Source organism: Doryrhamphus excisus, linkage group LG11 (assembly GCF_037039965.1).
Source record: "Doryrhamphus excisus strain RoL-2023G ecotype Guam linkage group LG11, RoL_Dexc_Guam_v1.1, whole genome shotgun sequence".
In the NCBI taxonomy this organism is placed as follows: Eukaryota; Metazoa; Chordata; class Actinopteri; order Syngnathiformes; family Syngnathidae; genus Doryrhamphus; species Doryrhamphus excisus.
Window position 1 is genome coordinate 1683414 of NC_136367.1, and position 16926 is coordinate 1700339.

Consider the following 16926-nt stretch of genomic DNA (forward strand, 5'->3'; position numbering starts at 1 on the left):
CATATAATGTTTCATTATGTTTTAAAAATTAAATCAGTTCTGGCGGTGCGAGGTCGGCCGTTTGATTTTGGTTTCAATGCAGATCCAGTAGCTGTGAACTTGGTAACCCATAACAAGATTTTGGATCTGGTACGGGATCATGTCTACCGAGATGGAAGTGCAAACGGGACGTTGCGGTTACAGATTCCTTTTGTTTTGATAAACGTTTCCACGGCGAAAGCGCCATGCTCACCAGTCCAATTCATGGCAGCAACTGAAAATGAAACGTAAAAAGAAAAAAATGGCATTATACGTATGTACAATTTAGTTTCTTTACTTTATTTGCCTTTTATTTAAGGTCCTGACGCTGTATTTGATTTAAAAAATATTTCTCTCTTTTTTTTTTTTGTTGAACTGATAATTTGCTGATGATTACTGAAGAACGAGAAAATTCTATATCATATCAATCTAACCTGAGGACACAATATTCCGTGCATCTTAAAAATCTGCAAAAATCATCCAAAATGGCCGAAGATGAGACGAGAGCGACTGCTTTTGAAAAATGTCTGGGATTGAATGAGTTAAGTGTGACGAGTTAACTGTGACTCGACTATGAGTGTGCATGCAGTCGTTCCGTGCCCTGGATCGCCTCTTCCGATCAAAGCCAAAGCATGAAGAAGAAGTCAGGAAGAACGAGTCTGAAAAATCCGATGTGATGTTTAGGGAACAAAAACACGGGAGTTAGAATAAGATACATAAATAAGTAAAAGGTGAGAGGAGGAAACAAAGAGGGAGACGGGCAAAGCCCCCTAGTGAGTGTGTGTGAGGTTTCTGGTGTTTTTTTGACCAGAAAAGTGCATTTTCAGCAAGTTGAAAATATGACAAAAAACGACATACTAACCCCTTACGTTTTTTTTCAAAAATCAACGCCCTGAAATACTGGCGTTTTATGCGCTTTTTGGGTGCTCCTGGGCCCCCTGGTGAGTGTGTGTGAGGTTTCTGGTGGTTTTTTGACCAGAAAAGTGCATTTTCAGCAAGTTGAAAATATGACAAAAAACGACATACTAACCTCTTACGTTTTTTTTCAAAAATCAACGCCCTGAAATACTGGCGTTTTATGCGCTTTTTGGGTGCTTCTGGGCCCCCTGGTGAGTGTGTGAGAGGTTTCCCCCTGTTTTTTGACCAGAAAAATGCATTTTCTGCAAGTTGAAAAAATGAAAAAAAAAACGACATACTAACCCCTTACGTTTTTTTTCAAAAATCAACACCCTGAAATACTGGCGTTTTATGCACTTTTTGGGTGCTCCTGGGCCCCCTGGTTAGTGTGTGTGAGGTTTCTGGTGGTTTTTTGACCAGAAAAATGCATTTTCAGCAAGTTGAAAAAATGAAAAAAAACGACATACTAACCCCTTACGTTTTTTTTCAAAAATCAACGCCCTGAAATACTGGCGTTTTATGCGCTTTTTGGGTGCCTCTGGGCCCCCTGGTGAGTGTGTGTGAGGTTTCTGGTGTTTTTTTGACCAGAAAAGTGCATTTTCAGTAAGTGGAAAAAATGAAAAAAAACGACATACTAACCCCTTACGTTTTTTTTCAAAAATCAATGCCCTGAAATACTGGCGTTTTATGCGCTTTTTGGGTGCTCCTGGGCCCCCTGGTGAGTGTGTGTGAGGTTTCTGGTGTTTTTTTGACCAGAAAAATGCATTTTCTGCAAGTTGAAAAAATGAAAAAAAAAACGACATACTAACCCCTTACGTTTTTTTTCAAAAATCAACGCCCTGAAATACTGGCGTTTTATGCGCTTTTTGGGTGCCTCTGGGCCCCCTGGTGAGTGTGTGAAAAAAAATGAAAAAAAACGTACGTTTTTTTTCAAAAATCAACGCCCTGAAATACTGGCGTTCCGTGCCCTGGATCGCCTCTTCCGATCAAAGCCAAAGCATGAAGAAGAAGTCAGGAAGAACGAGTCTGAAAAATCCGATGTGATGTTTAGGGAACAAAAACACAGGAGTTAGAATGAGATACATAAATAAGTAAAAGGTGAGAGGAGGAAACGAAGAGGGAGACGGGCAAAGAGATGGCGAGGGCTTGATTAAGTCTGTAATTTCATGTGACAGAACCTCTGAGACGGCAGATGTCCGCCCTCCTCCCTGGAGGCCCTGACTGAGACTCCTATCGCTGCATCAATGTCACAACTGAGAACTGAAACGGATACCGACTTTTTTTTTTTTTTTTTTTTTTTACTCGAGGACCCCCCCCCCATACCCCACCCATAATTCCCCCCGCTCCCCACACACACACTTCTAAATGCGCAAACCTCATTATCTGAAACTTTGGCATTGTTTAACACAAAGATACAACAGTACCCCCTCCTCTTGCCGCTTATTGAGGATACGCAGCATTGAAAATTCATTGTTGGATGAATGGAATTACAAGAGTCACCTTTATTGCAAATGTTGATATGAAATTGTAGAAGAATGTCAACGTCAAGCTAGCAGGAGAGTTGAAAATTTTTTAAAAAATAATAAAAAAAAAATTTTTGAAAAATTAATTTTCTACTGCTTATCCTCACGAGGGTCGCGTGGAGGGTGCTGGAGCCTATCCCAGCTGTCTTCGGGGTCGAGAGGCGGGGTACACCCTGGACTGGTGGCCAGCCAATCACAGGGCACATATATAGACAAACAACCATTCACACTCACATTCATACCTATGGATAAATTGGAGTTGCTAATTAACCTAGCATGTTGGAGAAAACCCACGCATGCACGGGGAGAACATGCAGACTCCACATAGAAATGCCCGAGCGTGGAATTGAACCCTGGTCTCCTATCTGTGAGGCCCTCGTGCTAATCACTCGTATACCATGCAGCGTAAAAACATCTTATTTTCTCTTATTATGTCTACTATATTGGGTAATATGAGTATAAAGTTGACTATAGGGGTGTTACTTCATGTCTAGAGGGCTCTAAAATTCATTCATTCATTCATTCATTTTCTACCGCTTATCCTCACGAGGGTCGCCGGGTTGCTGGAGCCTATCCCAGCTGTTTTCGGGCGAGAGGCAGGGTACACCCTGGACTGGTGTCCAGCCAATCACAGGGCACATATAGACAAACAACCATTCACACTCACATTCATACCTATGGACAATTTGGAGTGGCTAATTAACCTAGCATGTTTTTGGAATGTGGGAGGAAACCGGAGTACCCGGTGAAAACCCACGTGTTCACAGTGAGAACATGCAAACTCCACATAGAAATGGCTGAGGGTGGAATTGAACCCTGGTCTTCTAGCAATGAGGTCTGCACGCTAACCACTTCTCCACCATGCAGCCCAGATCCTAACTTTTGAATACTTGCCCGTCCCCATGAAAGTATCAGGACAAGGACTCACCCGTCTATACAATGCGGTGTACGGTGACGCTGAGTCATTCAGTCACACTCTGTGACAATTTCTGCTGATGTGGAGAAAAGCCTTGTGGGAATTCCTGCCTGTTTTTATCCCCCAGTTTGGATGACTGATGATCAATCCATGGATGTTATTGCCGTGAGTGGCTGTTTGGTGACAGTCTTATGTCAGCCTCAGGGTCGTTATTCAGGATTGAGAGTTCCAGTCATAAACTAAGCCTGCTCATCAATTAATATGACCCCTTGATATATTGTATACTCCTTGAAGTACTTTGCCTTGCAGATTCCATTATATAACCTCCTAATGCGAACAGCACAAATGATATGAATCTTGGCGGGAGCTTCTGGGCCCCCTGGTGAGTGTGTGTGAGGTTTCTGGTGTTTTTTTGACCAGAAAAGTGCATTTTCAGCAAGTTGAAAAAAATGAAAAAAACCGAAATTTTTACATTTTTTTTCAAAAATCAACGCCCTGAAATACTGGCGTTTTATGCGCTTTTTGGGTACCTCTGGGCCCCCTGGTGAGTGTGTGTGAGGTTTCTGGTGGTTTTTTGACCAGAAAAGTGCATTTTCAGCAAGTTGAAAAAATGAAAAAAAAACGACATACTAACCCCTTACGTTTTTTTTCAAAAATCAACGCCCTCAAACTCTGGCGTTTTATGCACTTTGTGGGTGCCTCTGGGCCCCCTGGTGAGTGTGTGTGAGGTTTCTGGTGTTTTTTTTGACCAGAAAAGTGCATTTTCAGCAAGTTGAAAAAAATGAAAAAAAACGACATACTAACCCCTTAGGTTTTTTTTCAAAAATCAACGCCCTGAAATACTGGCGTTTTATGCGCTTTTTGGGTGCTTCTGGGGCCCCTGGTGAGTGTGTGAGAGGTTTCCCCATTTTTTTTGACCAGAAAAGTGCATTTTCAGCAAGTTGAAAAAATGATAAAAAACGACATACTAACCCCTTACGTTTTTTTTCAAAAATCAACACCCTGAAATACTGGCGTTTTATGCGCTTTTTGGGTGCTTCTGGGCCCCCTGGTGAGTGTGTGTGAGGTTTCTGGTGGTTTTTTGACCAGAAAAGTGATTTTCAGCAAGTTTAAAAAATGAAAAAAAACGACATACTAACCCCTTACGTTTTTTTTCAAAATTCAACGCCCTCAAACTCAGGCGTTTTATGCGCTTTTTGGGTGCCTCTGGGCCCCCTGGTGAGTGTGTGTGAGGTTTCTGGTGTTTTTTTGACCAGAAAAGTGCATTTTCAGCAAGTTGAAAAAATGAAAAAAACGACATACTAACCCCTTACGTTTTTTTTTCAAAAATCAACGCCCTCAAACTCTGGCGTTTTATGCACTTTTTGGGTGCTTCTGGGCCCCCTGGTGAGTGTGTGTGAGGTTTCTGGTGGTTTTTTGACCAGAAAAGTGCATTTTCAGCAAGTTGAAAAAATGAAAAAAACGACATACTAACCCCTTATGTTTTTTTTCAAAAATCAACGCCCTGAAATACTGGCGTTTTATGCGCTTTTTGGGTGCTCCTGGGCCCCCTGGTGAGTGTGTGTGAGGTTTCTGGTGTTTTATTGACCAGTAAAGTGCATTTTCAGCAAGTTGAAAAAAATGAAAAAAAACGACATACTAACCCCTTACGTTTTTTTTCAAAAATCAACGCCCTGAAATACTGGCGTTTTATGCGCTTTTTGGGTGCTTCTGGGCCCCCTGCTGAGTGTGTGTGAGGTTTCTGGTGGTTTTTTGACCAGAAAAGTGCATTTTCAGCAAGTTGAAAAAATGAAAAAAAACGACATACTAACCCCTTACGTTTTTTTTCAAAATTCAACGCCCTCAAACTCAGGCGTTTTATGCGCTTTTTGGGTGCCTCTGGGCCCCCTGGTGAGTGTGTGTGAGGTTTCTGGTGTTTTTTTGACCAGAAAAGTGCATTTTCAGCAAGTTGAAAAAATGAAAAAAACGACATACTAACCCCTTACGTTTTTTTTTCAAAAATCAACGCCCTCAAACTCTGGCGTTTTATGCACTTTTTGGGTGCTTCTGGGCCCCCTGGTGAGTGTGTGTGAGGTTTCTGGTGGTTTTTTGACCAGAAAAGTGCATTTTCAGCAAGTTGAAAAAATGAAAAAAACGACATACTAACCCCTTATGTTTTTTTTCAAAAATCAACGCCCTGAAATACTGGCGTTTTATGCGCTTTTTGGGTGCTCCTGGGCCCCCTGGTGAGTGTGTGTGAGGTTTCTGGTGTTTTATTGACCAGTAAAGTGCATTTTCAGCAAGTTGAAAAAAATGAAAAAAAACGACATACTAACCCCTTACGTTTTTTTTCAAAAATCAACGCCCTGAAATACTGGCGTTTTATGCGCTTTTTGGGTGCTTCTGGGCCCCCTGCTGAGTGTGTGTGAGGTTTCTGGTGGTTTTTTGACCAGAAAAGTGCATTTTCAGCAAGTTGAAAAAATGAAAAAAAACGACATACTAACCCCTTACGTTTTTTTTCAAAAATCAACGCCCTGAAATACTGGCGTTTTATGCGCTTTTTGGGTGCTTCTGGACCCCCTGGTGAGTGTGTGTGAGGTTTCTGGTGTTTTTTTGACCAGAAAAGTGCATTTTCAGCAAGTTGAAAATATGACAAAAAACGACATACTAACCCCTTACGTTTTTTTTCAAAAATCAACGCCCTGAAATACTGGTGTTTTATGCACTTTTTGGGTGCTTCTGGGCCCCCTGGTGAGTGTGTGTGAGGTTTCTGGTGTTTTTTTGACCAGAAAAGTGCATTTTCAACAAGTTGAAAAAAATGAAAAAAAACGACATACTAACCCCTTATGTTTTTTTTCAAAAATCAACGCCCTCAAACTCTGGCGTTTTATGCGCTTTTTGGGTGCTCCTGGGCCCCCTGGTGAGTGTGTGAGAGGTTTCCCCAGTTTTTTTGACCAGAAAAGTGCATTTTCAGCAAGTTGAAAAAATGAAAAAAAACAACATACTAACCCCTTACGATTTTTTTCAAAAATCAACGCCCTGAAATACTTGCGTTTTATGCACTTTTTGGGTGCGTCTGGGGTCCCTGGTGAGCGTGTGTGAGGTTTCTGGTGTTTTTTTGACCAGAAAAGTGCATTTTCAGCAAGTTGAAAATATGACAAAAAACGACATACTAACCCCTTACGTTTTTTTTTTCAAAAATCAACGCCCTCAAACTCTGGCGTTTTATGCGCTTTTTGGGTGCTCCTGGGCCCCCTGGTGAGTGTGTGTGAGGTTTCTGGTGTTTTTTTGACCAGAAAAGTGCATTTTCAGCAAGTGGAAAAAATGAAAAAAAACGACATACTAACCCCTTACGTTTTTTTTCAAAAATCAACGCCCTGAAATACTGGCGTTTTATGCGCTTTTTGGGTGCTTCTGGGCCCCCTGGTGAGTGTGTGTGAGGTTTCTGGTGGTTTTTTGACCAGAAAAGTGCATTTTCAGCAAGTGGAAAAAATGAAAAAAAACGACATACTAACCCCTTACGTTTTTTTTCAAAAATCAACGCCCTGAAATACTGGCGTTTTATGCACTTTTTGGGTGCGTCTGGGGTCCCTGGTGAGCGTGTGTGAGGTTTCTGGTGGTTTTTTGACCAGAAAAGTGCATTTTCAGCAAGTTGAAAATATGACAAAAAACGACATACTAACACCTTACGTTGTTTTTTTTCAAAAATCAACGCCCTCAAACTCTGGCGTTTTATGCGCTTTTTGGGTGCTCCTGGGCCCCCTGGTGAGTGTGTGTGAGGTTTCTGGTGTTTTTTTGACCAGAAAAGTGCATTTTCAGCAAGTGGAAAAAATGAAAAAAAACGACATACTAACCCCTTACGTTTTTTTTCAAAAATCAACGCCCTGAAATACTGGCGTTTTATGCGCTTTTTGGGTGCTTCTGGGCCCCCTGGTGAGTGTGTGTGAGGTTTCTGGTGTTTTTTTGACCAGAAAAGTGCATTTTCAGCAAGTGGAAAAAATGAAAAAAAACGACATACTAACCCCTTACGTTTTTTTTCAAAAATCAACGCCCTGAAATACTGGCGTTTTATGCGCTTTTTGGGTGCTTCTGGGCCCCCTGTTGAGTGTGTGAGAGGTTTCCCCAGTTTTTTTGACCAGAAAAGTGCATTTTCAGCAAGTTGAAAATATGACAAAAAACGACATACTAACCCCTTACGTTTTTTTTCAAAAATCAACGCCCTGAAATACTGGTGTTTTATGCACTTTTTGGGTGCTTCTGGGCCCCCTGGTGAGTGTGTGTGAGGTTTCTGGTGTTTTTTTGACCAGAAAAGTGCATTTTCAACAAGTTGAAAAAAATGAAAAAAAACGACATACTAACCCCTTACGTTTTTTTTCAAAAATCAACACCCTGAAATACTGGCGTTTTATGCGCTTTTTGGGTGCTTCTGGGCCCCCTGGTGAGTGTGTGAGAGGTTTCTGGTGGTTTTTTGACCAGAAAAGTGCATTTTCAGCAAGTTGAAAATATGACAAAAAACGACATACTAACCCCTTACATTTTTTTTCAAAAATCAACGCCCTGAAATACTGGCGTTTTATGCACTTTTTGGGTGCGTCTGGGGTCCCTGGTGAGCGTGTGTGAGGTTTCTGGTGGTTTTTTGACCAGAAAAGTGCATTTTCAGCAAGTTGAAAATATGACAAAAAACGACATACTAACCCCTTACGTTTTTTTTTCAAAAATCAACGCCCTCAAACTCTGGCGTTTTATGCGCTTTTTGGGTGCTCCTGGGCCCCCTGGTGAGTGTGTGTGAGGTTTCTGGTGTTTTTTTGACCAGAAAAGTGCATTTTCAGCAAGTGGAAAAAATGAAAAAAAACGACATACTAACCCCTTACGTTTTTTTTCAAAAATCAACGCCCTGAAATACTGGCGTTTTATGCACTTTTTGGGTGCGTCTGGGGTCCCTGGTGAGCGTGTGTGAGGTTTCTGGTGGTTTTTTGACCAGAAAAGTGCATTTTCAGCAAGTTGAAAATATGACAAAAAACGACATACTAACACCTTACGTTTTTTTTTTCAAAAATCAACGCCCTCAAACTCTGGCGTTTTATGCGCTTTTTGGGTGCTCCTGGGCCCCCTGGTGAGTGTGTGTGAGGTTTCTGGTGTTTTTTTGACCAGAAAAGTGCATTTTCAGCAAGTGGAAAAAAAGGAAAAAAAACGACATACTAACCCCTTACGTTTTTTTTCAAAAATCAACGCCCTGAAATACTGGCGTTTTATGCGCTTTTTGGATGCTCCTGGGCCCCCTGGTGAGTGTGTGAGAGGTTTCCCCAGTTTTTTTGACCAGAAAAGTGCATTTTCAGCAAGTTGAAAAAATGAAAAAAAATGACATACTAACCCCTTACGTTTTTTTTCAAAAATCAACGCCCTGAAATACTGGCGTTTTATGCGCTTTTTGGGTGCTTCTGGGCCCCCTGTTGATTGTGTGAGAGGTTTCCCCAGTTTTTTTGACCAGAAAAGTGCATTTTCAGCAAGTTGAAAATATGACAAAAAACGACATACTAACCCCTTACGTTTTTTTTCAAAAATCAACGCCCTGAAATACTGGTGTTTTATGCACTTTTTGGGTGCTTCTGGGCCCCCTGGTGAGTGTGTGTGAGGTTTCTGGTGTTTTTTTGACCAGAAAAGTGCATTTTCAACAAGTTGAAAAAAATGAAAAAAAACGACATACTAACCCCTTACGTTTTTTTTCAAAAATCAACACCCTGAAATACTGGCGTTTTATGCGCTTTTTGGGTGCTTCTGGGCCCCCTGGTGAGTGTGTGAGAGGTTTCTGGTGGTTTTTTGACCAGAAAAGTGCATTTTCAGCAAGTTGAAAATATGACAAAAAACGACATACTAACCCCTTACGTTTTTTTTTTTCAAAAATCAACGCCCTCAAACTCTGGCGTTTTATGCGCTTTTTGGGTGCTCCTGGGCCCCCTGGTGAGTGTGTGTGAGGTTTCTGGTGGTTTTTTGACCAGAAAAGTGCATTTTCAGCAAGTGGAAAAAATGAAAAAAAACGACATACTAACCCCTTACGTTTTTTTTCAAAAATCAACGCCCTGAAATACTGGCGTTTTATGCGCTTTTTGGGTGCTTCTGGGCCCCCTGTTGAGTGTGTGAGAGGTTTCCCCAGTTTTTTTGACCAGAAAAGTGCATTTTCAGCAAGTTGAAAATATGACAAAAAACGACATACTAACCCCTTACGTTTTTTTTCAAAAATCAACGCCCTGAAATACTGGTGTTTTATGCACTTTTTGGGTGCTTCTGGGCCCCCTGGTGAGTGTGTGTGAGGTTTCTGGTGTTTTTTTGACCAGAAAAGTGCATTTTCAACAAGTTGAAAAAAATGAAAAAAAACGACATACTAACCCCTTACGTTTTTTTTCAAAAATCAACACCCTGAAATACTGGCGTTTTATGCGCTTTTTGGGTGCTTCTGGGCCCCCTGGTGAGTGTGTGAGAGGTTTCTGGTGGTTTTTTGACCAGAAAAGTGCATTTTCAGCAAGTTGAAAATATGACAAAAAACGACATACTAACCCCTTACGTTTTTTTTTTCAAAAATCAACGCCCTCAAACTCTGGCGTTTTATGCGCTTTTTGGGTGCTCCTGGGCCCCCTGGTGAGTGTGTGAGAGGTTTCCCCAGTTTTTTTGACCAGAAAAGTGCATTTTCAGCAAGTGGAAAAAATGAAAAAAAACGACATACTAACCCCTTACGTTTTTTTTCAAAAATCAACGCCCTGAAATACTGGCGTTTTATGCGCTTTTTGGGTGCTTCTGGGCCCCCTGGTGAGTGTGTGTGAGGTTTCTGGTGTTTTTTTGACCAGAAAAGTGCATTTTCAGCAAGTGGAAAAAATGAAAAAAAACGACATACTAACCCCTTACGTTTTTTTTCAAAAATCAACGCCCTGAAATACTGGCGTTTTATGCGCTTTTTGGGTGCTTCTGGGCCCCCTGTTGAGTGTGTGAGAGGTTTCCCCAGTTTTTTTGACCAGAAAAGTGCATTTTCAGCAAGTTGAAAATATGACAAAAAACGACATACTAACCCCTTACGTTTTTTTTCAAAAATCAACGCCCTGAAATACTGGCGTTTTATGCGCTTTTTGGATGCTCCTGGGCCCCCTGGTGAGTGTGTGAGAGGTTTCCCCAGTTTTTTTGACCAGAAAAGTGCATTTTCAGCAAGTTGAAAATATGACAAAAAACGACATACTAACCCCTTACGTTTTTTTTCAAAAATCAACGCCCTGAAATACTGGTGTTTTATGCACTTTTTGGGTGCTTCTGGGCCCCCTGGTGAGTGTGTGTGAGGTTTCTGGTGTTTTTTTGACCAGAAAAGTGCATTTTCAACAAGTTGAAAAAAATGAAAAAAAACGACATACTAACCCCTTACGTTTTTTTTCAAAAATCAACACCCTGAAATACTGGCGTTTTATGCGCTTTTTGGGTGCTTCTGGGCCCCCTGGTGAGTGTGTGAGAGGTTTCTGGTGGTTTTTTGACCAGAAAAGTGCATTTTCAGCAAGTTGAAAATATGACAAAAAACGACATACTAACCCCTTACGTTTTTTTTTTTTCAAAAATCAACGCCCTCAAACTCTGGCGTTTTATGCGCTTTTTGGGTGCTCCTGGGCCCCCTGGTGAGTGTGTGTGAGGTTTCTGGTGGTTTTTTGACCAGAAAAGTGCATTTTCAGCAAGTGGAAAAAATGAAAAAAAAACGACATACTAACCCCTTACGTTTTTTTTCAAAAATCAACGCCCTGAAATACTGGCGTTTTATGCGCTTTTTGGGTGCTTCTGGGCCCCCTGTTGAGTGTGTGAGAGGTTTCCCCAGTTTTTTTGACCAGAAAAGTGCATTTTCAGCAAGTTGAAAATATGACAAAAAACGACATACTAACCCCTTACGTTTTTTTTCAAAAATCAACGCCCTGAAATACTGGTGTTTTATGCACTTTTTGGGTGCTTCTGGGCCCCCTGGTGAGTGTGTGTGAGGTTTCTGGTGTTTTTTTGACCAGAAAAGTGCATTTTCAACAAGTTGAAAAAAATGAAAAAAAACGACATACTAACCCCTTATGTTTTTTTTCAAAAATCAACGCCCTCAAACTCTGGCGTTTTATGCGCTTTTTGGGTGCTCCTGGGCCCCCTGGTGAGTGTGTGAGAGGTTTCCCCAGTTTTTTTGACCAGAAAAGTGCATTTTCAGCAAGTTGAAAAAATGAAAAAAAACAACATACTAACCCCTTACGATTTTTTTCAAAAATCAACGCCCTGAAATACTGGCGTTTTATGCACTTTTTGGGTGCGTCTGGGGTCCCTGGTGAGCGTGTGTGAGGTTTCTGGTGTTTTTTTGACCAGAAAAGTGCATTTTCAGCAAGTTGAAAATATGACAAAAAACGACATACTAACCCCTTACGTTTTTTTTTTCAAAAATCAACGCCCTCAAACTCTGGCGTTTTATGCGCTTTTTGGGTGCTCCTGGGCCCCCTGGTGAGTGTGTGAGAGGTTTCCCCAGTTTTTTTGACCAGAAAAGTGCATTTTCAGCAAGTGGAAAAAATGAAAAAAAACGACATACTAACCCCTTACGTTTTTTTTCAAAAATCAACGCCCTGAAATACTGGCGTTTTATGCGCTTTTTGGGTGCTTCTGGGCCCCCTGGTGAGTGTGTGAGAGGTTTCTGGTGGTTTTTTGACCAGAAAAGTGCATTTTCAGCAAGTTGAAAATATGACAAAAAACGACATACTAACCCCTTACGTTTTTTTTTTCAAAAATCAACGCCCTCAAACTCTGGCGTTTTATGCGCTTTTTGGGTGCTTCTGGGCCCCCTGGTGCGTGTGTGAGAGGTTTCCCCAGTTTTTTTGACCAGAAAAGTGCATTTTCAGCAAGTTGAAAAAATGAAAAAAAACGACATACTAACCCCTTACATTTTTTTTCAAAAATCAACGCCCTGAAATACTGGCGTTTTATGCACTTTTTGGGTGCGTCTGGGGTCCCTGGTGAGCGTGTGTGAGGTTTCTGGTGGTTTTTTGACCAGAAAAGTGCATTTTCAGCAAGTTGAAAATATGACAAAAAACGACATACTAACCCCTTACGTTTTTTTTTTCAAAAATCAACGCCCTCAAACTCTGGCGTTTTATGCGCTTTTTGGGTGCTCCTGGGCCCCCTGGTGAGTGTGTGTGAGGTTTCTGGTGTTTTTTTGACCAGAAAAGTGCATTTTCAGCAAGTGGAAAAAATGAAAAAAAACGACATACTAACCCCTTACGTTTTTTTTCAAAAATCAACGCCCTGAAATACTGGCGTTTTATGCGCTTTTTGGGTGCTTCTGGGCCCCCTGGTGAGTGTGTGTGAGGTTTCTGGTGTTTTTTTGACCAGAAAAGTGCATTTTCAGCAAGTGGAAAAAATGAAAAAAAACGACATACTAACCCCTTACGTTTTTTTTCAAAAATCAACGCCCTGAAATACTGGCGTTTTATGCACTTTTTGGGTGCGTCTGGGGTCCCTGGTGAGCGTGTGTGAGGTTTCTGGTGGTTTTTTGACCAGAAAAGTGCATTTTCAGCAAGTTGAAAATATGACAAAAAACGACATACTAACACCTTACGTTGTTTTTTTTCAAAAATCAACGCCCTCAAACTCTGGCGTTTTATGCGCTTTTTGGGTGCTCCTGGGCCCCCTGGTGAGTGTGTGTGAGGTTTCTGGTGTTTTTTTGACCAGAAAAGTGCATTTTCAGCAAGTGGAAAAAATGAAAAAAAACGACATACTAACCCCTTACGTTTTTTTTCAAAAATCAACGCCCTGAAATACTGGCGTTTTATGCGCTTTTTGGGTGCTTCTGGGCCCCCTGGTGAGTGTGTGTGAGGTTTCTGGTGTTTTTTTGACCAGAAAAGTGCATTTTCAGCAAGTGGAAAAAATGAAAAAAAACGACATACTAACCCCTTACGTTTTTTTTCAAAAATCAACGCCCTGAAATACTGGCGTTTTATGCGCTTTTTGGGTGCTTCTGGGCCCCCTGTTGAGTGTGTGAGAGGTTTCCCCAGTTTTTTTGACCAGAAAAGTGCATTTTCAGCAAGTTGAAAATATGACAAAAAACGACATACTAACCCCTTACGTTTTTTTTCAAAAATCAACGCCCTGAAATACTGGTGTTTTATGCACTTTTTGGGTGCTTCTGGGCCCCCTGGTGAGTGTGTGTGAGGTTTCTGGTGTTTTTTTGACCAGAAAAGTGCATTTTCAACAAGTTGAAAAAAATGAAAAAAAACGACATACTAACCCCTTACGTTTTTTTTCAAAAATCAACACCCTGAAATACTGGCGTTTTATGCGCTTTTTGGGTGCTTCTGGGCCCCCTGGTGAGTGTGTGAGAGGTTTCTGGTGGTTTTTTGACCAGAAAAGTGCATTTTCAGCAAGTTGAAAATATGACAAAAAACGACATACTAACCCCTTACATTTTTTTTCAAAAATCAACGCCCTGAAATACTGGCGTTTTATGCACTTTTTGGGTGCGTCTGGGGTCCCTGGTGAGCGTGTGTGAGGTTTCTGGTGGTTTTTTGACCAGAAAAGTGCATTTTCAGCAAGTTGAAAATATGACAAAAAACGACATACTAACCCCTTACGTTTTTTTTTCAAAAATCAACGCCCTCAAACTCTGGCGTTTTATGCGCTTTTTGGGTGCTCCTGGGCCCCCTGGTGAGTGTGTGTGAGGTTTCTGGTGTTTTTTTGACCAGAAAAGTGCATTTTCAGCAAGTGGAAAAAATGAAAAAAAACGACATACTAACCCCTTACGTTTTTTTTCAAAAATCAACGCCCTGAAATACTGGCGTTTTATGCACTTTTTGGGTGCGTCTGGGGTCCCTGGTGAGCGTGTGTGAGGTTTCTGGTGGTTTTTTGACCAGAAAAGTGCATTTTCAGCAAGTTGAAAATATGACAAAAAACGACATACTAACACCTTACGTTTTTTTTTTCAAAAATCAACGCCCTCAAACTCTGGCGTTTTATGCGCTTTTTGGGTGCTCCTGGGCCCCCTGGTGAGTGTGTGTGAGGTTTCTGGTGTTTTTTTGACCAGAAAAGTGCATTTTCAGCAAGTGGAAAAAAAGGAAAAAAAACGACATACTAACCCCTTACGTTTTTTTTCAAAAATCAACGCCCTGAAATACTGGCGTTTTATGCGCTTTTTGGATGCTCCTGGGCCCCCTGGTGAGTGTGTGAGAGGTTTCCCCAGTTTTTTTGACCAGAAAAGTGCATTTTCAGCAAGTTGAAAAAATGAAAAAAAATGACATACTAACCCCTTACGTTTTTTTTCAAAAATCAACGCCCTGAAATACTGGCGTTTTATGCGCTTTTTGGGTGCTTCTGGGCCCCCTGTTGAGTGTGTGAGAGGTTTCCCCAGTTTTTTTGACCAGAAAAGTGCATTTTCAGCAAGTTGAAAATATGACAAAAAACGACATACTAACCCCTTACGTTTTTTTTCAAAAATCAACGCCCTGAAATACTGGTGTTTTATGCACTTTTTGGGTGCTTCTGGGCCCCCTGGTGAGTGTGTGTGAGGTTTCTGGTGTTTTTTTGACCAGAAAAGTGCATTTTCAACAAGTTGAAAAAAATGAAAAAAAACGACATACTAACCCCTTACGTTTTTTTTCAAAAATCAACACCCTGAAATACTGGCGTTTTATGCGCTTTTTGGGTGCTTCTGGGCCCCCTGGTGAGTGTGTGAGAGGTTTCTGGTGGTTTTTTGACCAGAAAAGTGCATTTTCAGCAAGTTGAAAATATGACAAAAAACGACATACTAACCCCTTACGTTTTTTTTTTTCAAAAATCAACGCCCTCAAACTCTGGCGTTTTATGCGCTTTTTGGGTGCTCCTGGGCCCCCTGGTGAGTGTGTGTGAGGTTTCTGGTGGTTTTTTGACCAGAAAAGTGCATTTTCAGCAAGTGGAAAAAATGAAAAAAAACGACATACTAACCCCTTACGTTTTTTTTCAAAAATCAACGCCCTGAAATACTGGCGTTTTATGCGCTTTTTGGGTGCTTCTGGGCCCCCTGTTGAGTGTGTGAGAGGTTTCCCCAGTTTTTTTGACCAGAAAAGTGCATTTTCAGCAAGTTGAAAATATGACAAAAAACGACATACTAACCCCTTACGTTTTTTTTTCAAAAATCAACGCCCTGAAATACTGGTGTTTTATGCACTTTTTGGGTGCTTCTGGGCCCCCTGGTGAGTGTGTGTGAGGTTTCTGGTGTTTTTTTGACCAGAAAAGTGCATTTTCAACAAGTTGAAAAAAATGAAAAAAAACGACATACTAACCCCTTACGTTTTTTTTCAAAAATCAACACCCTGAAATACTGGCGTTTTATGCGCTTTTTGGGTGCTTCTGGGCCCCCTGGTGAGTGTGTGAGAGGTTTCTGGTGGTTTTTTGACCAGAAAAGTGCATTTTCAGCAAGTTGAAAATATGACAAAAAACGACATACTAACCCCTTACGTTTTTTTTTTCAAAAATCAACGCCCTCAAACTCTGGCGTTTTATGCGCTTTTTGGGTGCTCCTGGGCCCCCTGGTGAGTGTGTGAGAGGTTTCCCCAGTTTTTTTGACCAGAAAAGTGCATTTTCAGCAAGTGGAAAAAATGAAAAAAAACGACATACTAACCCCTTACGTTTTTTTTCAAAAATCAACGCCCTGAAATACTGGCGTTTTATGCGCTTTTTGGGTGCTTCTGGGCCCCCTGGTGAGTGTGTGTGAGGTTTCTGGTGTTTTTTTGACCAGAAAAGTGCATTTTCAGCAAGTGGAAAAAATGAAAAAAAACGACATACTAACCCCTTACGTTTTTTTTCAAAAATCAACGCCCTGAAATACTGGCGTTTTATGCGCTTTTTGGGTGCTTCTGGGCCCCCTGTTGAGTGTGTGAGAGGTTTCCCCAGTTTTTTTGACCAGAAAAGTGCATTTTCAGCAAGTTGAAAATATGACAAAAAACGACATACTAACCCCTTACGTTTTTTTTCAAAAATCAACGCCCTGAAATACTGGCGTTTTATGCGCTTTTTGGATGCTCCTGGGCCCCCTGGTGAGTGTGTGAGAGGTTTCCCCAGTTTTTTTGACCAGAAAAGTGCATTTTCAGCAAGTTGAAAATATGACAAAAAACGACATACTAACCCCTTACGTTTTTTTTCAAAAATCAACGCCCTGAAATACTGGTGTTTTATGCACTTTTTGGGTGCTTCTGGGCCCCCTGGTGAGTGTGTGTGAGGTTTCTGGTGTTTTTTTGACCAGAAAAGTGCATTTTCAACAAGTTGAAAAAAATGAAAAAAAACGACATACTAACCCCTTACGTTTTTTTTCAAAAATCAACACCCTGAAATACTGGCGTTTTATGCGCTTTTTGGGTGCTTCTGGGCCCCCTGGTGAGTGTGTGAGAGGTTTCTGGTGGTTTTTTGACCAGAAAAGTGCATTTTCAGCAAGTTGAAAATATGACAAAAAACGACATACTAACCCCTTACGTTTTTTTTTTTTCAAAAATCAACGCCCTCAAACTCTGGCGTTTTATGCGCTTTTTGGGTGCTCCTGGGCCCCCTGGTGAGTGTGTGTGAGGTTTCTGGTGGTTTTTTGACCAG

General features: G+C 41.2%; 1 protein-coding gene across 1 annotated transcript in view; it reads left to right on the top strand.

Annotated features, from left to right (window-relative positions):
- Positions 1-16926, top strand: part of ptchd4 (patched domain containing 4) — a 37896-nt gene that overhangs the window by 6079 nt on the left and 14891 nt on the right. The window lies entirely within an intron of this gene.